Source organism: Phyllobates terribilis, unplaced genomic scaffold, assembly GCF_046119375.1.
Source record: "Phyllobates terribilis strain yellow unplaced genomic scaffold, ASM4611937v1 Scaffold_7__3_contigs__length_470593459, whole genome shotgun sequence".
In the NCBI taxonomy this organism is placed as follows: Eukaryota; Metazoa; Chordata; class Amphibia; order Anura; family Dendrobatidae; genus Phyllobates; species Phyllobates terribilis.
The window spans coordinates 33,468,651-33,494,564 of NW_027362767.1; positions in this window are offsets into that span (position 1 = coordinate 33,468,651).

The window sequence follows — 25,914 nt, forward strand, 5'->3', positions numbered from 1 at the left end:
CAAATGCAGTTGCTGACACAAGTCCTCCATTGGTTTCTTAGAACCGTTACCTTCCTCTGGTTGAGATGGAGGCAAGGGTTCCACGGCCTGTACAGAGTTCTGGTTTATGGTGAACAATTTGGCTAGCGTGGCATACCGGGCAGGTATACTTCTCTCTCCCTGATATTTATGATGCGGACGGGCACCCTCCCATGGCGTACATCGACCACCCCCCGTGCTGTCAAAATGGTGGGCCTACTGTCTGAGTAGACGGGTTCTACCATTGCTTGGTAGTCTCTACCTCTTAGACCAATAGCTGCCCGGCACCAAATCATCATCTCACTTTTCGGGGGCATGGCAATAGGGAACGGGTCACACATTCTCACGCTACCAATCTCACCACCAGATAGTTCCACCTGTTGCCGTTTCATCAGTGCCTGGATCTCTTTTTGGAGGACACGCTGCTGGCTGGAACTGGCGTTCTTGGCAACCTGTTGCAAAATAAGAATCACCTCTGCATGACAGTTTTCAATTACGTTAGTACCTAGGGTTATTTTTGGGTGACTCTCATGATGGTCAATGTCCACAATGATCAGTCCTTGTGCCGGCAGTTCAACTTTACCGACCTTGATGGTCACCTCTTTAAATCCTATCTGGGGCACGGGCTGACCATTGCTGGCTATAATGCTCAGGTCATCATCTGGGTAGCGGGTTATGTCCGAGTCATTCCAGTACCGCTTGAAGAGCACGTACGGGATGGTAGTCACCTGTGACCCAGTGTCCAGTAGAGCACTCATAGGAATGCTGTCCAGCACCACAGGCAAGACCGGACGTCCCCCTACGTATTTATCACGCCAGTTTGATGGGCCTGATGATCTTATGCCTGGGGGTTGGCCCTCTACCCCAGGTTGTGCCCGTTTAAATGACAGTACCTTGCCATATGTCTGGGTTGATTGCAGCGGCGGCAGATGGGTCGTCCGTCCTCGTTGCATCTGTCGCTGGGTCTTCCTCTGGCCGGTGGGATCCTCCTCAGTAGGCGCCACGGGACGTCCTCCGGTCCGGATGCCAGCTGGATCTTTCCTGGAGAAGAGACCTGTAAAGACTGCACAGTTCTGGTTAGCGCGGCAACGCTCTTAGTCAGCTCTTGGACCTGATGGTGCAGGTCTGTTGCCGGGTCATTGTTCAAAGCCTGCGCATCAGCTCCCACAGGCCCTGCAGACAAGGGCGCCACGTCCTGGTGATAAGTGATAGCAGGGCGCCTGTGGGTCACAGCGCCACCTGGTGCCGGTTCTCGGAGCACCCGGATGGCTCTGTCCTTGAACTGTGCAAAGTCCAGGTCAGGGTCCTGTGAGGCCATTGCCCGCAACTGGGTTCGGTGGGCATTGCACAGTAGACCCTCAATAAATTGTTCGGTCAACAGCTTGTCTTCATTTCCCACGCTGTCAGGGTCTGCCTGCTTAATGGCTCTCAGGGCCTCTTGTAGGTTTAGAGCATAGTCTCTTATACTTTCATGTGCCCGTTGTTTGCACCCGTAAAATCTGAGCTTTATTTCGGCTGAGGTGCGGGTGTCAAATGTGTCTTTCAGCCGGGCTAGTATTTCTCTGACAGTCCTCTTCTTTCCAGGTGGCCAGGACTTTACCTCCCTTTGGGCTGCCCCGATTAACTGGGCCACCAGGATGCTCACTTTTTGCTCTTCCGTGAGGGGGTATACCTGGAAGAGGCTATCAAGTCTTTCCCTAAAGTCACTTAGGGTATGTGACTCCCCTGAGTACTGGGGTAGCCAGGTCGCCCCCGGGATATAGGGCATGGTGAATGGCATGACCGCTGCAGCGGTTGCGCTTGCGGCCGGTGTGGCGGTGGAGCTCCCCTCGGTGTCCGACATCCTCCTTCCCCCGTGGCCTACCTTGCGATGCTCTTCTTCCGTAGGCCGCGGCTCCGCAGTCAATCGTCAGGGTCGAGGACCTGGCGTCGCGCTCCGATGACGTCAGCGTCACTCTTTCTCCCTTCCAGGACCTTGCGCAGCATCAGTGCGTGGGGCGGAGCTTCGGATCTCACGCGCTTTCTGCGTCCACGCCCCTCTTCTTCCCGCGCGGCGTCCCGAAGATGGCGTCCGAAGGCGGGAAGCGGCTGCGGATGGCGGGAAGACGGCAGAAGATGGCGGGAAACGACCCAAGATGGCGTCCGATGAGGGAAACGGCTCCGGACGGCGGGAAACTTCGTCACAGGTAAGTATAAAAGTCTTTTCAGGCACGCAGTACCCGGTGGTTGCGGGCACAAAATCCTGCCGACTACGCCAAAGTTGACGCGCCCCCTGGGCCTGTGCTGTGCAGGGGGATACCCGGAGCCGGATCACTGGGGGTTGTAGTCCTCCGTGGCGGTGACCCGGTCCGTGCCCAGGGCGGTCAAACCAGTGGCAGCCTTAGGTAATAACAATGTCCGACTACGCCACCCGTGGATTGCGGTCAGTGGGGACCGCCGCTGCGCTGCAGACCGCTGAGGCTGATGTTGTTTGCGCAGCCGAGTATGGGATGACTCCCCACGGGAGAAGTATTGCCTCAGGGCAGCTAATGTGAGAGATGATGGGAGTGATGGTGTGAGCGTCCCAGTACTAATGGTGCTGGTACGGCGATGAAACACAGAGACGTGTGGTGCAGTTCAGGGTCTTTACTGATGGTAATAAGCAGACCCTCCCGGGAGTACTGGTTAGCAGTAGGGGCCTGGTCAGTCTGTGAGCAAGCAGGATCTCCCCCTGGCCAGGTGGAGTTGTAGACCTCCCCGTCTATCTGCACTCTTTCCTGGCTACCTTGCTCTATGCGGGTAGAAGTAGCCCACGTCCCTGAGTATACCGTGTGGTGCTCACCCGTATGGCCGGTGACTTGAGGCCTTCTGTTAGCCTCCTCTCCACGATGGTGGTGCTGGTCCCTTGCTTGTGACTGTGCCTTCGGGCTTCTATGGCCAGAGGACATGGAATCCCCTGTCGGTTGGATTCTGCTGCTGGACCTGGATGTCCCCACAGCCTCGGACTCCATGTCCGGTATTAGTGTCTTCAACCAGGGCGAACTCTGCTCAGCTCCAGCCCCTGGTATTCAGCTACTGTTCCTACAGAGCTCCTGGTTCTTACTTTCCCTTTCCAGGCTCTGACTGCTCTGCTTGTTCTGCAGGCTCTCTCTGTCTAATCCCGCCCCAGACCCAGTTTATAAGGGCAGATTCCTCCCCTCCCAGGTCTGGGTGGGACGTGTTGCATGCTTAGGGCTCCTGACCAGAGAAACCTCCCACTTGCTCTCAGACATAATATTTCTATTACTGTGGCAACCAGACCCCTGGGGTGCCACACATACATTACATTACTGATCCTGAGTTACCTCCTGTATTATACTCCAGAGCTGCACTCACTATTCTGCTGGTGCTGTCACTGTGTATATACATTACATTACTGATCCTGAGTTACCTCCTGTATTATACTCCAGAGCTGCACTCACTATTCTGCTAGTGCAGTCACTGTGTACATACATTGCATTACTGATCCTGAGTTACCTCCTGTATTATACCCCAGAGCTGTACTCACTATTCTGCTAGTGCAGTCACTGTGTACATACATTGCATTACTGATCCTGAGTTACCTCCTGTATTATACCCCAGAGCTGTACTCACTATTCTGCTGGTGCAGTCACTGTGTACATACATTACATTACTGATTCTGAGTTACATCCAGTATTATCTTCCAGAGCTGCACTCACTATTCTGCTGGTGCAGTCACTGTGTACATACAATACATTACTGATCCTGTACTGATTCTGACTTACATCCTGTATTATACTCCAGAGCTGCACTCACTATTCTGCTGGTGCAGTCAGTGTGTACATACATTACATTACTGATCCTGTACTGATCCTGAGTTACATCCTGTATTATACTCCAGAGCTGCACTCACTATTCTGCTGGAGCAGTCACTGTGTACATACATTACATTACTGATCCTGTACTGATCCTGAGTTACATCCTGTATTATACTCCAGAGCTGCACTCACTATTCTGCTGGTGGAGTCACTGTGTACATACATTACATTACTGATCCTGAGTTACATCCTGTATTATACTCCAGAGCTGCACTCACTATTCTGCTGGTGCAGTCACTGTGTACATACATTGCATTACTGATCCTGAGTTACATCCTGTATTATACTCCAGAGCTGCACTCACTATTCTGCTGGTGCAGTCACTGTGTACATACATTACATTACTGATCCTGAGTTACATCCTGTATTATACTCCAGAGCTGCACTCACTATTCTGCTGGTGCAGTCACTGAGTACATACATTACATTACTGATCCTGAGTTACATCCTGTATTATACTCCAGAGCTGCACTCACTATTCTGCTGGTGCAGTCACTGTGTACATACATTACATTACTGATCCTGAGTTACATCTTGTTTTATACTCCAGAGCTGCACTCACTATTCTGCTGGTGCAGTCACTGAGTACATACATTACATTTCTGATCCTGAGTTACCTCCTGTATTATACTCCAGAGCTGCACTCACTATTCTGCTGGTACAGTCACTGTGTACATACATTACATTACTGATCCTGAGTTATATCCTGTATTATACTCCAGAGCTGCACTCACTATTCTGCTGCTGCAGTCACTGTATATATACATTACATTACTGATCCTCTTGTCCCGTTCTGTATATTTTGATACATTGTATTTACATTTATACTTTGTATCTCTCAGGTCGGTAGCTGATCATTACTTATGTTCCTTTTTATGGGGATTCTCCTATTTGTTTCCTACTAAGGATAAATAAACAAAATCCATTTAGAAGAAGAAAATTACTGATTAATTTCCTCCTGTTGCGTCTCATATTGCTCATTTCATTTACATCCTCACTGTGTGTCAACCTCTGCTGGGACTCCATGGTTTTCCTATTTACTGCAAATTAAATTGGAGTGAATAGCGGTACCAGATAACACCTCAAAAATCCCGCCATGACATGATTATGTTCAATTCATTAGTGGGCTGCATATGAAAAACCTAATTATGTTTCCAGGCTCTGATGACTCCTATGCAGAATTGACCCTTGTAGAGCCTGGTTTTATTTAAATGCCTTAAATTAAAAATTAACTCAGAATTACCTTGAATTCAGCTAAATACAGAATGTCAAGAATATTTATGCTGTAGTGGAAAACTCTACAGCTGCTATGGGGTCCTCGGACAGAGGGGGCCCAACCTTAGCTAGTACCATCCTCTTGGTTATTTCTTGGGGCTGCACAAGACTCCTAACTCCAAAATAAATGCAGGCAGTGAGTAAATGGCCAAAAAGTCATGGAAAGGGAATGGAAGGAAAACCATCCCATGTCCTTCTGTAAAGCATAAGGCCAAAGATAGGGGGGCTTAGAGCAAAGGATCATGAAACCTTTCCCATTCTTTTTCAATATCCTGAGTCTCAAGGGGGAGACTTGTTTTCAAAGGGGCTTGGTGACATAATGGCACAGGGTAGCAGAGCTGTGTTTGAGGTATATATGGGGGCACAAAGTGGCAGGGCTCCGCTGGGGAGGAATATAAAAAAGGAGGAGGAGGCAGATGGGAAATCTAACCTATAAATGAGAACTGTGGAGGGTCATGACGTAGATGGTAGGTGGGCAGGACTGCTGTGGTGGCAAAGAGGAAACTTTGGGTGGCAATGCTCTACGTTGGGAGCAAAAAGTGGCAGATCAGAGATGGGGGACAGAAAAGATTCCATAGTGGCAGATCTCTGTGCTCTGACAGACGGGAGAAAGTGGGTTGTATAAGGGCGCTGTCAACGGGCAAGGGGGACAATAGGTGGCGAGGGTCTGTGGAAGGAAGAAGGGGCTGGTGAAACAGAAATCAGGCAGGGACATTTTTGAGACTAGAACAATAGAGCATTCGCCCACATAAGAAGTTTAGTCTCCATTTTCCTACTTTGTTACAATGTTTCAGTGCAAGTAAAGGTATCAGCCCAGAGAGTGGCGTAACTGAAAGCTCATGGGCCCCAATGCAAAATCTCCAACTGGGCTCCCAACTGTTGCAAGTCTTTCATACTTATAGTGTTTCCATATGGGCCAAGGAAACGTTTTGGGCCCCCTAGACTCCAGGGCCCGGGTACGATTGCAAATACTGCATCCACTAGAGTTACGCCCCTGAGTCCAGACTGTTTAGCTCAAAGAGGGTTTTCTAAACAGGATACAATTGTAGCTCTCAGCTGTGAAAACTAAAATATTCAAACTGGCAAATTGAGATACAAATTAAAGACATTCCCCCATTTAATTGAGGTCCACCAACCTGACCAGGTAAGGCACGTGTAATCCATGGACCCTTCCCCTGAGGGTCCTTGGATAGTGCAAATGGCTGTGAAGGCTGAATTTCTGCCAATAAAAATATTTTTTTCACTGACAGCAATAGAGATCTTGAATTAAGCAATTAAGACAAACAGTGTTAAACTGCAAAGTGTATTAAAAAATTGCGGAACTTTTTATTATACAAGAATTATATGTGACTAACGAGGAGTGAGGAGACGGGACCCACAGTGACCCGTTACCTGCTCCCTAAGCCTGGCTTGAATCTTCCTGATAATGGAGCCTTCTTAGGAGCAGATACATTTGTTATTATTCCAGCCACATCCTGTGCACAGAAAAACAGATTCCTACAGAATAATGTGAAACGCGTCTGATTGTGAAGACCAAAATGAAGTGACATTACCAGTGACACAGCAAAGCAATAGAAAAAAACACATTAACATATCGCAGCCGGTGTGTTATTCCTCTCTGATTCCTTATCTCAGTCTCTCCTGGATATAAGTGACTGGATTTTAACACTTCTTTTCAAGTCAAAAGGAAATTTTTCAGCGGTATCAGGGCAAGTGATCGGAGATGGGGTGAGACATGTTCTGCTGCAAATTTCCGCATATTGGATAAAAGGTAACATGTGGTAATTGATACCTACAGGGACACGGAGCCTTTTTATCCCCATCGCCTCATTTTTATGTTCACAGTCACTTTGAAACCAGTGCTCTCCTAATTCATATGTATTTAACGGCGTGAAATAGAAAAAAATGCACAGAGAGAAGCCAAGGTTTATCTGCAGATATAAACAGACATAGCGTTAATCAAGAAAAATCTGTCTCTGGGTGTCGATGGATATATGTGTCCATAGAATGTGACTGGAATAATAATAATGTATACATTTTTTATCAGAGTATAATCCATTGTGCCAGGAAAAGGTTGCATATCCCAGAAAAAAGAACTGGATACCAAAACGCATACTCATATTGATGAAGTGAATAGCAGCCCAGGTAGAATCTATATGAGCTGCAGAGAAATAGTAAGGCACTGCTTCTGTCCACCTCGACGCGCGTTTTGCCAACCTTCTTCTTGGTGCGTTTTAAGAAGAGCTTGGCAAAACTTTTGGATCTTGGTATTCACTTCTTTTTTCTGGGAAATACGACTTTTTCCTGGAATAACGAGTTATATCAAGTTTTGAAGTGCTATCCATTATACCTTTCTCATACTAACAACTTTGATGTTATGTTTTTTTATGAGACTGTAAGAAACTAGAAGATAATTCCTGGCCCAAGGTTAAGGGCCATGATAGGCTTAGTCTTCTATTCAGATCCCAGTGAAAGAAAAGGGTCACAATAGGTTTCTTTTTTTATCTTCTCCTATCCAGATCCCAGCCAAAGGGTCATGTTAGATTTCTAGCCTCCTTTCTTCTCCAAATCTCAGCCCATGTTAAAAGATCATGAAGGCTTCACTTTCCTCTCCGGATCCCAAGTAAAAACCAAGAGTCATGATAGGTTTTCTTCAAATTACAGTTCATGAAAATGGTCATGTTAGGATTGTTCTCTTGCTCAGATCTTGCTTGAAGAGTAATGATGGTTTCCTTCTCCTATCTAGATTCCAGCCCAAGGTGAATGGTCATGTTGGGATCGCTCTCTTTTGTAGATTTGTGCTGAAAGTTAATGGTCATCATGGTCTATCTTTTTTGTCCAAATCACATTCCAAGCTTAAAGTTTATGGTGGGTTTCCAGAACACAGCTCTTGGTCAAGAATCATGAATGTTTTTCTCTTCTACTAAAATTCTAACACAAGGTAAATGATCATGTTCAGAAAACTGTTCTCTCCTGATCCTGAAGGACAAGAGTTACAGTATAATGGATTCCTTCTTCTTTCCTCTCCAAATTTCAGAACAAAGGAAAGGGTTATGATGGATCGGTGTCCTCTACTCTTCAGAGAACAACTCAAGGTGAAGCATTTTCACCATAGTTTCTATCTGCTCTAAATTTCAGCCAAAAATAAAGGGTCATAATGTGTTTTCTCCCTTCTCTAGATTTCAGCCCAAGCCTAACCCCCTTTTAGGTTTATTCACCGTACCATGTAGATATCTAAGGCAATCCTTACAAATGTCATTCAGTGTAATCATTCTATATTCAAACATTTAGTAGCTTTATAATAGAATTTACATTTTTTTTACCTTGTTCAAAATGTCTGCTTCTTGAGGTCAACACTTCATAAACATCAAACAATTCGCTACTTATCTGTATCTTATCTGTATCAGTTGTGTGCAGGTGACGCGCCCCTGGGCCTGCTGCGTCGCGCGGCATCGCGCGCACGGGGGAGCTTACCCGGATCCGGATCAGATGGGGGTAGTAGTCTCGTGGCGGTGACCCGGTCCGTGCCCAGGGAGTCAAGCTGAGCGGCAGTGTCTTGAATAGTAGGGTGTTGTACGACTACGCCACCCGTTGAATGCAGCTTTAGGGCTGCTGCTGCAGGACAGTCTGCTGAGGCCGGTGATTTGGTTGTGCAGCGTAGATGGTATAACCCCCAACGGGAGGGGTACGGCCTCAGGGCAGCAAGTGTAGATGATGGTGGTAGCGTTGGTGCAGCAAGAAAGTTCAGAGACATGTGATGCAGATTCAGGGTTTTTACTCACAGGTGTTGCCCCGGTCACTCCGGCCTTGAGTGACCACCCGAGTCGTGCTGCGTCCACCAGGTGTGGGACTCGGCCAACTCCCAGGCAGCTCCAGAGCGTGGTCCTGAGCTCCCCTCTCTTCCTTCCTACTGGCCGTTCCCACCAGGGACCCACCTTTGTCCGGCTCCCTCGGGCCTCTTGGTGGTAAAACCTTCTCTGGCTTTCCTGACCCTATTCGTGGTGTGCCTTCCTGGTGGGTTTGGTGAAGGTCGTGCCAAAGCTTGACCACGACCTCCGGTTCCTGGTTAAGGATATCTTGCCTCTGCCAGTTTGGGATCCGGTACCCTTTTCTGCCAACCCTTCACCCGTTAACTTGTGGGATCTCAGGGTTCCCTCTTGTCCTGCGTCTCTGGGCCTTTCTTCCTCCTCCTCTCCACTACAGGCCTGGCCCTGGAGCTGGGCCCAGCCAGAGCCACAGCTCCCTGTCAGCCCTCTCTGGCTGAGCTCCTCTCTGAGCAGACCTGGACTCTCTCCCTGTCCTAAGATGGTGCCCACCTTATATACTCCCTCTATGTGTGAGCCCAGGTGACTAGCACCCAATGGGCTCCTACTTCTATGCCCAGAGTCCCTCCCCTATCTGCCCCTACACTACTGGGATGTCCCCCCCCCCCCCACTCCAGCCAGGGACAGACGCTATCGTACCTGCACATCTATTTGGTGGGAGTACCGTTGTTCTGTCCCCCGGAAATGGGGTGAGTGTAGTGCATGCAGCTAGCTGAGCTCAGTCCCACACTCCATCCTTACCCGGGAGTGGAATACCACACCTCTGGTTTGAGGTGCAATACCCCTGTAGCAGCCGAGCCCTCGGGGTGCTACATTCCCCCCTGGTAAATCACAGCACGTCCTCGGGCTGTAAAAGAGCAAAACATACCAAAACATACAAACTTTTTTTTTTTTTTAAAACATACATTAACATATAAAACATTATAAAACATCATCAGAAAATATAACGTTACGGGTAACTTCTTATGTTATATAAAACTCTTTTATATAAAATGTTCTTGTTCTTCCAGCCACGGTGCAACTTGTGACCGGGTAAAGTGCAACAGTCACTAGAGAAAAACAGTTCTCCTATAAAACCGGTAGGGGGCGCTTTAGGAAGCGCAACTATTTACAGGGTATGGCCGCTCTCAGTCCTCGGCCAGTGGGGATAAGGGATGGCTGCTCACAGTCCTCAGCCTGGTTGGGGATTAGGGGCATATAGGTAACAGTTCTTTAACAGTTCCATACTAGTCTCAACGGGGACCATACTCTGATTAGCAGCATGTCAAGTACCCTTACGGGTAACTATTTACAGTACTTTATTTGGGCTACTTCCCTTCAGTAGCGGTGTCTTCTCCTTGTCTCCTCCTGAGGATAGTCTTCAGACCCGTCCGGGTCCTCTTGGCTTTCCTCATACTGCAACTCCTCCTCAGTTAGCCGGTGTACGTGAAGGGCGTACGGTCCTTCGGCACACTCATGCCGGGTGAAGCCTTGCGGCAGGGTCTGGAGAAGGCCGCTGTTGATGACGCCCGGGGTCAGAGGGTGCGACTTTGGGCCTGGGCTGGTGGTGGCGGTGCCCAGGGCTGGAGGGCTCGGCTGCAGGGCTGGTTGCGGGGTCTGAAGCAGGTTGGTGTCTGCAGCGCCCGGGATCGGCGGCTCCACCAGGGGGCCCGGGAGCAGGCTGACGCTGGCAGCGTCCGGGACAGGGAGACTCCTCTTACCTGCTCCCGCGACCGCTCCTGCGTCACGCGTCTTCTCCTGGCGCTGGTCGGGGCCGGCGACGACTGGGGCACTGCCGATGCTGGGCAGCTTAGTCTGCTGCCGGTCTGCCATCTTGCTGTCTGTTCCTGGTGTCCTCCTCCCCCCTGGTGGACCGTGGCCTACCTTCCGGAGATCCTCTTCCGTAGGCCGCGGATCCGCAGTGGATCGTCAGGGTTGAGGACCTTCTGTCGCGCTCCTGTGACGTCGGCGTCTGCTGGGCTCCTTCCAGGACCTTACGCAACGTCCGGACGTGAGGCGGAGCTTCAGTTCTCGCGCGCTTTCAGAGTCCACGCCCCTCCTCTTCCCGCGCGGCGTCTTCAAGATGGCGTCCAACGGCGGGAAAACTCCACGGATGGCGGGAAGAAGGCAGAAGATGGCGCCGGATGGCGGGAAAACTTCGCGGATGGCGGGAAGAAGGTAGAAGATGGCGCCGGATGGCGGGAAACCTCCACGGATGGAGTGAATCTTTACCACTGGTAAGTTTGAACAGTCTTTTTCAGGCACGCAGTACCCGGTGGTTGCGGGCACGTAATCCTGCCGACTACGCCAAAGTTGACGCGCCCCTGGGCCTGCTGCGTCGCGCGGCATCGCGCGCACGGGGGAACTTACCCGGATCCGGATCAGATGGGGGTAGTAGTCTCGTGGCGGTGACCCGGTCCGTGCCCAGGGAGTCAAGCTGAGCGGCAGTGTCTTGAATAGTAGGGTGCTGTACGACTACGCCACCCGTTGAATGCAGCTTTAGGGCTGCTGCTGCAGGACAGTCCGCTGAGGCCGGTGATTTGGTTGTGCAGCGTAGATGGTATAACCCCCAACGGGAGGGGTACGGCCTCAGGGCAGCAAGTGTAGATGATGGTGGTAGCGTTGGTGCAGCAAGAAAGTTCAGAGACATGTGATGCAGATTCAGGGTTTTTACTCACAGGTGTTGCCCCGGTCACTCCGGCCTTGAGTGACCACCCGAGTCGTGCTGCGTCCACCAGGTGTGGGACTCGGCCAACTCCCAGGCAGCTCCAGAGCGTGGTCCTGAGCTCCCCTCTCTTCCTTCCTACTGGCCGTTCCCACCAGGGACCCACCTTTGTCCGGCTCCCTCGGGCCTCTTGGTGGTAAAACCTTCTCTGGCTTTCCTGACCCTATTCGTGGTGTGCCTTCCTGGTGGGTTTGGTGAGGGTCGTGCCAAAGCTTGACCACGACCTCCGGTTCCTGGTTAAGGATATCTTGCCTCTGCCAGTTTGGGATCCGGTACCCTTTTCTGCCAACCCTTCACCCGTTAACTTGTGGGATCTCAGGGTTCCCTCTTGTCCTGCGTCTCTGGGCCTTTCTTCCTCCTCCTCTCCACAACAGGCCTGGCCCTGGAGCTGGGCCCAGCCGGAGCCACAGCTCCCTGTCAGCCCTCTCTGGCTGAGCTCCTCTCTGAGCAGACCTGGACTCTCTCCCTGTCCTAAGATGGTGCCCACCTTATATACTCCCTCTATGTGTGAGCCCAGGTGACTAGCACCCAATGGGCTCCTACTTCTATGCCCAGAGTCCCTCCCCTATCTGCCCCTACACTACTGGGATGTTCCTCCCCCCCCCACTCCAGCCAGGGACAGACGCTATCGTACCTGCACATCTATTTGGTGGGAGTACCGTTGTTCTGTCCCCCGGAAATGGGGTGAGTGTAGTGCATGCAGCTAGCTGAGCTCAGTCCCACACTCCATCCTTACCCGGGAGTGGAATACCACACCTCTGGTTTGAGGTGCAATACCCCTGTAGCAGCCGAGCCCTCGGGGTGCTACACAGGCTATCCACTGGAGAATTCTCCATGAGACATTTGCGTGCAGAAGTATTTTACTCTTTCTATAGAATTATATATTTGTGAAACTCTTGAGCAGCATTCTTCTGCAAACCATTGCAGCAATTGTGGACCATGGTTAGAGCCAACTGGATTTACTGTGAAAGACCAGAAGGCAATTTTTCATTTTAAGAAATTGACTGAGCACTTGATTCTTCACAGATGTCATCTTCTAATGTGGGTTGCCATCCACCTTTCCCAGTCACCCATCTGTTCAGGTACTGTGACCAGATAGGTCATCCTAGATCAGTAATTAAAGGGGTTGTCCACCTCCTTTAAAAAAAAAACTGTGCTCAGATTGTTCTAAATAACAAATGCTGCTTGGTGATCATCTATTGATGATCTTGCTTTCTCTGATGGCAGGAAATGCTAGATAACCACTGCAGTCAACCAGTGGCCACTGATTGGCTACAGTGGTCACATTTGTAGAACCAGACCAACTCTTTACATCCTTTCTCAGTTTTATGGACATGTGACTTCTGTATCCAATTAACAGCCTCAGCAGTGACACATTGGTCACTGATAGGTTGTAGCGGTCACTTGGCCATCCTCTCCAGAAATGGAAACAAGTTGACCCTGGGAGTGCTATTGAGAAGTAGATGAGTAAAGTTTTCTTTCCAAACCTGGCTGTGCCCAGGATAGGTCATTTTTGGATTACTTGGAGCGTTACCCTGAGCTCTCTGTATAAAATAATTGATCGGAGTAAAAGTAAAAGAATGGAAAAAAATTGAAGTTCACATCTCTCACAAACCCAGCTAGTTAATGAAAAGGTTAATTGGGCAAGGTTAGACTTTTTTTCTGATCCCAGTAATGATGCATGATTTTTTTTTCTGTCAGCCATGACTGCCCGCCAAGGGCATCTCTCCAGGATCCAATAGACAGATGCATAACTCGAAGCTGCAGGACCCCAAATGTGAATTCCGCACCAACGTCCTCCCACCCATCATGTGTCATTAATAATACTGGCATCTACTGATATGACAAATGGACCTTCAGACCCTTCAAAACACTAGGATTCCAGTGCAACTGCTTGCTCTGCAAAACCCTGTGGCTATGAACCACAGAATGCAAGGAGGCAAAATAACGAGAAGGGGTTAAGAAATGTGAGAATTGGTGTGATTAAAATCTGAACACTAACCAATGAGAAGCCATGGAACCTTGACTGAAATGTCATGCTCTAAAGAATGCGTAATGGCCTCCGTTGCTCGTAATTCACATGTTGAGGTGGAACAGATGTGACCTCCTATGGTGAACAGTCACTTAAGGATCTATTACTGTTTACAGTCAAGCTGCCAAGTGTCCCGCATATGTTTCCCATGCACGCTTTGGCACTTTCTTCCAGAAGTTTACCTTGACTTTGAGTAAATGAAGCGCAAAACTAAAACCATCCTCGTTCCGGTGGAGAAGTATATAATATCCTAAGGTGAAGATAATTTAGTGGCGTAATGGGGAAATTCGGTAAGCACTTCTACAAGTCCAATTTACTCTGCTTTTCAGCACAGATTTAATTGCGAGGTTTCCATGGAAACTGACACATCAAACGTACTTATTGTTTTTTTTTTTTTTTCTTATTTTTAAGAAGCAGCAATTATTTATGAACCTCTACACAGTGCATATGTGGAATCGCTATGATCCGGGGAAGATGGAAAACATCGTTCAGATGCAAGACTTTGCCTAATTTCAACCCAACATCTACTCTGTGTACAAGGCGCAGAGAGCACGGAGCCGCGGAGTAATGGATTTTATCCTCAATTACCGAGCTTTCAGGTCGACAATTAAGAAGAAAATGCATCCATTTGTCCTGTGTACTTGATTCTGCTCTCTTCTCCTTATTCATTGCCCTTGAACCCAATTACCTCTACTTTACACTGAAGCCTCAGATCTAAAAACTATGAATATAGTTATAAAAAATCCAGGATCACAGAAAAGTAGTAAATAGCACTTCCAGAACGGCTATGATGTGGTGGCAGATGGAAGTAGAGAAGGTGTCCGATACTGTGAGGGTACGGCACTATAGAAGTTCATTTCAGGCAGATTCGAGAACAAGATGTTGGTCAACAACCTCCTTCCCTCAGTAAAAGCGTTGAAGATGGGTCGTGGCTGGGTCTTCCAGCATGACTATGATGCGAAACACACAGCCAGGGCAACTAAGGAGTGGCTCCGTAAGAAGCCTATCAGGGTCCTGCAGTGGTCTAGCCAGTCTCCAGACCTGAACCCAATAGAAAATCTTTGGAAGAAGCTGAAACTCAATGTTGACCTGAAACAACTCCGAAACCTGAAAGATCTGAAGAAGATCTGTATGGAGGAGGGGGCCAAAATCCCTGCTGCAGAGTGTGCAAACCTGGTCAAGAACTACAGGGAACGTCTGACCTCTGTAATTGTAACTAAGGTTTCTGGACCAAATATTAAGTTCTCTTTTTCTATTGTATCAAATACTTATTTCATGCAATAAAATGCAAACTAATTATGTAAAAATCATACAATGTGATTTTCATGGTTATTTTTTTAGATTCTGTCTCTCACAGGTGAAGTGACCTACGATAATAATTACAGACCTCTCCATTCTGTGTAGGTGGGAAAACTTGCAAAATTGTCAGTGTATCAAATACTTATTTTTCCCACTGTATGCGAGTACTGGATGGAGGTCGAAAAGATGCCAAGTACTTAGAGGGTACGACACCTTCTAAGGGGAATAAATTGTGGTCTTGGATACTCTTGCACAGTGGAACATGACGTCTCCAGGAAAGGTGCGACATGCATAAGGTGCCAGGTACTGAGATGGTTTGGCAACTTCTAAGAAGAGCAGATTGTCATCCTACACATTAATACACAGTGGAATTGATTCTAAAGTGGGAAATTACAATAGACATGGGTATTAGATTGAAATGTGAGAGGTGCCAGGCACGATGAGGGTTTGGTACCCTGTAAGGAGGAGTAGGGGATGTTGTCCTCCTTGGTGTTACACTGTGGAATGGGATATGAAGTGGAAAATACCACTTGTAAGCAAAGTCTGGTATAGGAGGGCTCAGGACGAGGTACTGCGACAGGTACTGAAAGGGTCTGACCACTGTAAAGCCATCCATAGCCATACACTTATGTGAACTGTAATGAAATTCATTCTTAACTCCTTAGTGACCTTTTTTTTTTTAAATCTGACCAGTGTCACTTTATGTAGTAATAACTCTGGAACGCTTCAAAATATCCAATTGATTTTCAGATTGTTTTTTTTTGTGACACATTATACTTTATGGCAATGGTACATTTAGGTTGATATGTTTTGCATTTATTTATAAAAATATCAGAAATTTGACAAAAATTTAAAAAAAATGCACTTTTCAAACTTTGAATGATTATTATTATTATTATTATATTATAATAAATAACATTTCCCCCATGTCTGCTTTACATTAGTGCCATTTCTAAAGTGTTGTTTTATTTTGTTAGCATTTTAGAAAGCTCAAAAATGTAGCAGTAATTTTTCATTTTATCAAGGAAATGTACAAAATTTATTTTTATAGGGACCTGTTCAGTTTTGAAGTGACTTTGGGGGGTCTTATATATTGGAAACCACGCAAAAAGTCATATCATTTTAAAAACTGCACCCCCTAACGTATTCAAAACTGCATTCAGGTAGCTCATTAACCCATCAGGTGCTTTTCAGGAATTAATAGAAAGTGGCATGACAAAAATGAAAAAGTTTATTTTTACCACCTAAATTTTGATAACTTCTGAACAGGCCGCGATAGCCGACAGACTCTAAGGCCGTTATTTGATCATATATTGCCATGGCAAACATCAGGACCACACGATCAAGACCTCATGGTGCCATTGGGGTAAAGAGGAAGCCCCTAGTGTTGAGCGAGCACTAAAATGCTCGGATGCTCGAAGCTCGGGCCGAGCTTGCCGTGATACTCGGGTGCTGGACCCGAGCAACAAGCCCAATGTTAGTCTATGGGAGACCCGAGCATTTTAGTGGCGGCACCCCCGGCAGTCTGTAGAAAGCCTAAAAAGTGCCCAAAACGATAGTGACAGTGCTCAAAAGACATGGGGACAGCATGGGGATCGCACCAGGAAGCATTTCTGACCCCCAGGTCACTGCTGTCAACAACGTGGTCAGAGGTATTAAGACACTTTTACGGGCTCTCAAAAAAACGTTCAAAAACGAAACTTAAACTGCTTTCCTGTGAAATATGTTAAGGAACTTCCTTTCCAGAGTAAAGACTTGTGTATAATGTAAAATAAATAACCAAAAACAAATATACTCCTCCACAACTTGGGCTATGTTCACAAGTAGCATTTTTTTATGCGTTTTTGCACTTTTGTATTGCTTTCAACCGTGACAAATGCATTCACCGGGAAATGTCATTTTAACATTTTACAACCTTATCTGGCCATGTGCGGTGTGACACATGCATACAGTGCTGAAAAGACATGAGAACAGCATGGGGAAGACCCCAGGAAGCATCTCTGACACCCAGGTCACTGCCTAAAAGTGTGCCCATCAGAAGTGATCCTTGCCGCATCAGAAGATGCAGACTTGCAACTATCCCCATGCAAGTCCTTGTCCCAAGGCAGTGTTCAATTGTACCTCCCACATTCCTTGCAATGCAAGTACAAGTATGCAGCCTGCCACCCACCCACTCCCAGGCAGCAATACCATACTGATTGCTTGCTTGCACTTGAAATTGGGCCTTTTAGGCATGTGGAGCCGGAATCTGGCCACCACGTCATGCTGCGTCGGCGGCCTGGTATCCATACTCAGTCCCCAGCCACCCGGCGGCTGGGTGTCCACGCTCGGTCCCCATCCGCCCCACGGCTGGGTGTCCACACACGGTCCCCACCCGCCTGGGGGCGGCCGGGTGTCCATAAATGGTCCCCAGCTGCCCCTATTTCTCCTGTCAACTTCCCCCCACACACTTTTCTTAGTCCGGCCTGCTTTAGGGCAGCATTGGACGAGCCCACCAGAGAACCAGACTTCTCCGGTGGGCCCTGGCTTCTCCATCAGGGAAGTTGAGAGTGCCAAGGTGAGGAGCATGATGATGATAGAAGTTAGCATCTGCTTTGTTTTCTTGGAAAGCAAGCGTAAGTGTGCAACCTGCCACCCATCCACCCACCCCCAGGCTGCAATACCATACTGCTAGCTTGCTTGCACTTGAAATTGGGCCTTTTAGGCATGTGGAGGCGGAATCTGGCCACCACGTCATGGCTGCGTCGGCGGCCGGGTGTCCACGCTCGTTCCCCAGCCGCCAGGGGGCTGCCAGGTGTCCATACTCGGTCCCCAGCCGCCCCGCGTCCGGGTGTCCACACACGGTCCCCAGCCGCCTGGGGGCGGTCGGGTGTCCATAAACGGTCCCCAGCCACCCCTATTTGAAGGACAGCCTAACCACAAACACGTGGACAAGTGAATGTGGCCAGGGATGGTCCATCTCACGCCTTCACACTGCGTTAATATTGTGGAAGCCGAGACACAGTTGGACAATGGGATGCAACACATCCTCCAGACATAGAGGATTGCAGGTCCTGGGTCAATCAGGCTTCAACACAAAGTTCAAAGGGTAGACAGCAGCAGTGGTCGGCCTCCTACACAACGAGTAAATTTTTCATGATCATGAGGACATTCATCTCCTTAGCTCTCTGATCCTTGGAATGCTAGCGCATGTATGTAGTAGCGGCTAGGCCTGAGGTGGTCAGCGTTTTGGCGCATATCCTACCTCCTCCGAGGATTGCTGGATGTTTTCCTGCTACTATCCCAATTCTATGACTCCCGTTAAAACAAAGCTTCAGGTGATGAATGATGGATGAGGTGGTGGCAAAGAAGAAAGAGCAGGAGGAACAGGGACCATTCACATCAATATCAGGCCAGTCAACCACACATGTCTTGTAGGATATGTTTCTGCTCCAAAAGGAGTGGTTCAGCTACACAGTTATAGGGCATACAGTGAGTTCAATGCCTACCAAAAATTTCGAGGCATTCCAATGCCCCTTGGAAGTGACTTGGAGGTCAGAGGGCCTTAACTAAACCGTTTTTTCCATTTATAGCAACTGGGTCTCCTGTACACTGTTGGCCTAAGCAGTGAATGGAAGGCTTTCCAAAATTTATGAGGAACTGCAATGCCCCTTGAAACAGACATGGATTACAGCATACCCATTATTGGAGAGTGGGTCTCCCTTAGTGTTCGCCTATGCACTGAAAAGCAAAAGCTGACTAAAATTAGGAGGAAATACAATGCCCGTTGGAAGAGTCATTGAGGTTAGAGTTAATTAAAGACAACATTTCAATGCCCCTTGGAAGAGCTGTGCAGTTCATAATGGTTTAACAAGACGGTTTTAATGCCCCTTGGAAGAGACGTGGAGGTCACAGAAGCTTAACAAGACGGTTTTAATGCCCCATGGAAGAGACGTGGAGGTTGCAGTAGCTTAAAAAGATGGTTTTATTGCCCCTTGGAAAAGTGGTGGAGGTCGCAGTAGCTTAACAAGTCAGTTTTAATGCCCCTTGGAAGAGACATGGAGGTCGCAGTAGAGTAAAAAGACAATATCAATGCCCCTTGGAACAGTGGTGGAGGTCACAGTAGCTAAACAAGATGGTTTTAATGCCCCCTGGAAGAGACGTGGAGGTCGCAGTGGTATAAAAAGACAATATCAATGCCCCTTGAAAATGTGGTGGAGGTCGCAGTAGCTTAACAAGATGGTTTTAATGCCCCTGGGAAAAGTGGTGGAGGTCGCAGTAGCTTAACAAGACGGTTTTAATGCCCCTTGGAAGAGACGTGGAGGTCGCAGTGGAATAAAAAGACAATATCAATGCCCCTTGAAAATGTGGTGGAGGTCGCAGTAGCTTAACAAGACAGTTTTAATGCCCCTTGGAAAAGTGGTGGAGGTTGCAGGAGCTTAACAAGACGGTTTTAATGCCCCTTGGAAAAGTGGTGGAGGTTGCAGTAGCTTAACAAGACGGTTTTAATGCCCCTTGGAAAAGTGGTGGAGGTTGCAGTAGCTTAACAAGACGGTTTTAATGCCCCTTGGAAGAGCCATGCAGTACAGAATCTTAAAACATTATTCCCATTATTGGGGAGTGCGTCTCCCATAGTCTTTGCCTATGCCTTCCAAGCAAAATTTGCCAGACTGGTAACGGGCAAGACTTCCGTGTCCTCAACAAGATGACGACTGACCATGCTCTGCTCCTCCTCCTCATCCTCCTCCCTGTCCTCAGGCCACCCACGCTGAACCGACGGTATGACAGTTGTACAGGTACTACCGTCTACAGCGCATGATACCAGCTTCTGTTCTTCCTCCTCCTCCTCCTCTCCCTCATTGTCCCCCAATGCAAGTTGGGATGAGATGAGGCTGGGCTGTAATCGCCCGCTACGGCTTCTTGATCCATCTCATCATACTCTGGCTGCAATGCCTCCTCTTTAATTCTCTGCAGAGAACGTTGCAAAAGACAGACAAATGGGATGCTGACGCTAATGATGGCGTCATCGCCACTCACCATCTTGGTGGACTCCTCAAAGTTTGTCAGGATGCTACATATGTCAGACATCCAGGTCCACTCCTGAGGTCTTATGTGTGGAGTCTAACCTGAATATCGACGGCCTTGTTGCAGCTGATACTCCACAACTGCTCTCTTCTGCTCACAAATCCTTTGCAACATGTGGAGGGTAGAGCTCCAACGTGTGGGGACATCACACACCAGTCGGTGTGCCGGAAGCTGCAAACGATGCTGCAACACAGCAAGGGCGGCGGAAGCTGTAGCCGACTTGCGAAAATGAGCTGACAGGTGGCGTACTTTGACGAGCAGATCAGGCAACTCGGGGTACGATTTAAGAAACCACTGAACCACGAGGTTAAGCACATGAGCCAGGCATGGTACGTGTGTGATCTCGCCTCGCCTCAGAGCCGCCACCAGGTTACGGCCATTGTCACACACAACCATGCCTGGATGTAGGTTCAGCGGTCTCAGCCACAGATTTGCCTGCTCTTTCACAGCTGTCCACAACTCACAAGCAGTGTGAGGTTTATTACCTAAGCTTATGAGTTTCAGCACAGCCTGTTGCCGCTTGGCTGAGGCACTACTGCAGTGCTTCCAGCTTGTAACTGATGTGGTGATATCTGAGATGGAGGCTGAGCATGAGGAGGAGGAGGAGGAGGAGGTGCAGGAGCTGTACACTGTGGGGGCAACTCTGACTGACATGGGGCCCGCAATCCTCAGTGTGGGGAGGATGTGTTCCGTCCCAAGGTCCGACTGGGTCCCGGCTTCCACTATGTTTACCCAGTGTACCGTCAGGGAGATGTACCGTCCCTGGCCACAAGCACTTGTCCACGTGTCCGTTCTCAGGTGGACTCTCCCAGTAACTGCGCTGTTGAGGGCACGGCAGATGTTTTGGGACACGTGCTTGTGTAGTGCGGGGATGGCACACCGGGCAAAATTGTGTCGGCTGGGGACCGAGTACCGAGGGACAGCCACAGCCATAAGGTTGCGGAAGGATTCCGTCTCCACCAGCCTAAAAGGCAGCATTTCCAACGCAAGCAGTCGTGAAATGTGCGAATTTAGAACTGTGGCCTGTGGGGCGTTGGCTGCAAATTTGCGCTTTCATTCAAAGGTCTGGGATATGGATAATTGAACGCTGCGGTGGGACGTGGACGTTGATGCTGTTTCTTGAGAAACTGCCATAACAAGTGAAGGCTGAGAGAATGGGGCATCTTTGCATGCAGTATGGACAGGGGATTGCCTTGCACGCACAACAGGGGGTTCTATTACACGCACAACAGCGGAACAAGCCGTGGTGACAACCGCTGACACTGGTCGTGGACCCTGGGGTTCGCACCACAAAGTCGGGTGCTTTGCTGCCATGTGCCTGATCATGCTGGTGGTGGTCAGGCTGGTAGTTTTGTCACCCCTGCTGATGCTGGCATGGCAGGTGGTACAAATGGCCTTTTTGGGGTTATCAGCAGAGTCTTTAAAAAAATTCCAGACTCTGGAAGACCTACCGGTTGTACTGGCAATGTCCCTCGTGTTGGTGTTACGGGGAACTGTTGCCCGCCTTCTGTGTGCGGCCACCACACTGCTTCTTCCTGCCTGTTGGGGTACTCTGCCTCCCTCACCCTGTGTGCTGCTGGCCTCGCTCTGCATGTCCTCCTGCCACGTTGGGTCAGTTACTAGATCATCCACCACCTCCTCCTCTTCCACTTGCGCACCACGATCCTCCTTCTCACTTCGTGGCAATTGTCTCTCGTCATCGTCCACCTCTTGTGACAAATTGCCAGCGTCGACTTCCTGTGGCCGTGGCTGTTCAAATATTTGGGCATCGCTACATGGGATCTCCTCTTCCACCACTTCAAGCGGAGCAGGCGAGCACACTTCTCCCCTGATGAAGCCACAACGCTAGTGGTGATACGCGTGGTGTAGTGGTCCTTTCTTTGACCATCCTAATTGATACACATGGATATATTTCCATTCCCAACCTACAGGTTGTATTCTGGGAGTTGTTGAATATTGGTTTAGGGACTTGTGTCCCCTTCTAGATCCTTTAATATTTCCTCTCTCTCCCCCTGTGGGTTCATTTGGGACTAGCTGTCATTATACATCTGCCTATATATCTGTTGGGCACTAGGGATCTGCATGGATCTATATAAATAAGCTAGGTGCAAATTATGTTATTATACGTCTATTAGTGATGTTTCTGTCTATCATAGGGGGTCCTCTTTTTGACCACTGCTGAAGGATATTGAAATGTGATATTGTTGTGGCATCTATTGAAGCATAATGTTTTTTAAATGCTTTTAAACTTTTCATGTTGTGTCCGGTCCTTTTTCTAATGAATAAAAATTATGGTGTTATATATTTATTGCTCCCTGTCTGTTTATACATACCACTTTTTCTTGTTGCATGTCCATGGGATCACCTCTTCCACCACTTCAAGCGGAGCAGCCGAGGGACACAAATCTGGAAATGGACCAGTGAACAGCTCTTCAGAGTGTCCAGCTGTGGGATCAGTTGCTGTCTGACGACACTCGGCATGGTGGGAGGAAGGAGCATCAGGGTGAGGAGGAGTATGCGGTCGAGACTCACGGCTACTAAAACTTGACCGTGTGGAAGACAGACCAGAGGTGGTGGTGCCCAGGTAACTGGAAGTATTATCTGCTATCCAATTAATAACCTGTTCACACTGATCAGTTCGCAATACTGGTGTTGTAGTGTGGTTCCCTAGTAATTCGGTCAAGAAGTGGGAGCGACAAGATGTGGCTGTTGGTTGTGGCACATTTTCAGCCTGGCCACGGCCCCATCCTCTACACACACCATCAGCAGAACATCCAGCTCCACGTCCCTTGCCACGCGCCTTGCCAATTGTAAATGAAGTAAAATAGCTTACACTCGCACTATCAATGGAAAAAGGGTAATTAAAAGGAGATTAGAACCCTGGAAGAGGAAAACCACAGTTCTATTTCTCTGGCCTACACCAGAATCTTTTAAACAGATATATGTGTGACTGAACAGACAGGGAGACACTATTTTTTTTTTTACGTAAAACAGGCAAAAAGCTGGAAAATACAGAGATTTGAACCGTGGAACTGCAAAACCACAGTTATATTTTTCTGACCTACACCAGAATCTTTCTAACAGATATATTTTTGTCTGAACAATCAGGGAGACACTATTACTGTTTTTCTTTATGGCAAAAAATGGCAAAAACAGGATAATACAGAGATTTGACCCGTGGAACTTCAAAACCACTGTTATATTTTTCTGGCCTACACCAGAATCTTTCAAACAGATATATTTGTGTCTGAACAATCAGGGAGACACTATTACTGTTTTTCTTTATGGAAAAAATACCAAACGCTGGATAATACTGAGATTTGACCCGTGGAACTGCAAACCACAGTTATATTTTTCTGGCCTACACCAGAATCTTTCAAACAGATATATTTGTGTCTGAACAATCAGGGAGATACTATTACTGTTTTTCTTTACGGAAAAAATACCAAAAGCAGGATAATACAGAGATTTGACCCGTGGAACTGCAAAACCACAGTTCTATTTCTCTGGCCTACACCTGACTCTTTTAAACAGATATATTGGTGTCTGACCAGTCAGGGAGACACTATTACTGTTTTTTTTATGGCAAAAAATGCCAAAAACAGGATAATACAGAGATTTCACCCGTAGAACTGCAAAACCACAGTTATATTTTTCTGGCCTACACCGGACTCTTTTAAACAGATATATTGGTGTCTGAACAGTCACAGACACACTCAATTTTTTTTTTGTGGGGGGGGGGGATACCAAAAGGTTAATAAGACGCGTATTTGGACAGTCTGATTGAGGGAAAAAAAAAATACAGGATTTAGATGAAAAAAAAAATATCTTTTTCTGGCCCCTGAGACTGGGGTGATAAGTCTAGCAATTTGACCAACAGGAGCACACAGGACTGTAATGCATCGTTTGCTGGTATAACCACTGCATCTCCTATACAGCCTGTCTGCCTGCCTGATATCTGGGATGGATATTAGTCCTGAGAAGGACTGTTTGTTTGATTTGGCAGGCTTTAGAGACCCTACACTAACTATTTCGGAGTATTAATCTCTCCCTAGCTCAGCAGCACTGACCCTACACTGTCTGATCCGGAGCGACTGTGTCCAAGATGGCGGCGCCCGGTTTTAAATACTCGAGGTGACGCTGTGCGGCCAGCCAATTACAGTAATGCCCACAAACAACATGGCTGCGTCATTCCAGTGACTGGCTGGCAATCCCTGCATGTTCATTGGCTCTGTAAAGAGCGCCAAATGTGCAGGGCGGAGACCCGAGCTCCCGCCCGAGTAACCCGGAAATGCTCGGTGCTCGCCGAACATCCCGAGTAGCGAGATGCTCGGGCGAGTACCGAGCAGTGTCGAGCATGCTCGCTCAACACTAGAAGCCCCCACAACCTGTTAACTATTTAGATTCTGTAGTCTCTATTGACTGCAGAATCTAAGGGGTTAAACGTCCATGGTCGGTGCCAACACTGATGGTGGCTGCTGGATTGTCACCTGTCGGGGGATGATAGTCTGTTATATCGCAGGTCAGTAGAAAGACGTCTATTGGTCACTAAGGAGAAGATCTGTCGCAAGTGAAAAGTGGACAATTTTTGCTCTAATTTTTCATTTTTCCTCATATTATTATTCCGGAGCCCTATGATGGATTACAAATAAATTGGAATATTCAGAGGTAAAAATAAGAGCAAAAACTTTTTACCTGGTGACAAGTCTTCATGAAAAAGGCTCAGATCTGACAAAATTATAAATGAAATTAAATTCTCCCTCATTGTTCCTCCATACTGTAAGTCTCATACCGGCACTTTCTTTGTCCCATCTTCAATGCACCATTCCTTCCATTCATCCAATCACTGGTCACAGCTATTACCGGCCTCAGCCGCCATCGGCTAATCAGGCAATTCAGGAAGATCGGAACAAAGGATACCAGAACGGGACCTTATAAAGTGGCCATATTAGTGTTCTCGATCATTGGAGTCATCTCCTAATCTTTAAATGGTTTTTATGGTATTGGAAAGTTTGAAAAAAAAAAAAACTTTTTACACCCTCCCCGAGTGCAGAACTAATTCTCCACCACTGTTCCCAGTGTCTATTATTGTCTACAGCACTGAAATTACATCAAGAACCCTGCTGCAACCAATCAGTGAGCACTGCAACCAATCAGTGAGCGCAGTGACGCGCCCCCTGGGCTGTGGGGTACTCAGCAGCCGGGCCTCTGGTTGCTGGGGGATATCACGGTAGCTGGCCCGGTCCGTGACTAGTGTTGAGCCACCCCCGTAGTGTTCGAGTTCGGTTCGGTTCGTCGAACACCCGTGTGTTCGCCGAACTGTTCGTCGAACTGTTCGTCGAACACCTTCGAACACCGTTAAAACCAATGGCAGGCAAACAAAAACACATAGAAACACATAGAAAACACCTTCAAAGGTGTCCAAAAGCTGACAAACTGCTCAGAAGACATAACTAACACATGGAAAAGTGACAAGTACATATAGTCATGCGAAAAGAAAAGAGGTGGAGGAGTAAAAGGAGGGGGAGACACAGATATAGGCATGTCATGCCCTTCTAAAATCCAAAAAGTGAGAAGCCGACACGGCCAGTCCGCTCCTGCCCGTGCCACCTCCGTGTCGCCGGGTTTGTGCCAGAGCCGCGGTGAACCCTGACGGCCAGCCCCCCTCTCCCAATACTGGTGCCTGTCCGCTGGTGGGTCGAGCGAGCCCCCCTGTGGTGGAGGCAGCTCTAAGCTTTTTAATTTAAATTGTCTCTCTAATTTGAATGAATACACTTTAAATCCATTTACAAGGATCTATTGGAGGGCAAGTCTCATGCCAGCAGCCGCGTAATTCCAGGT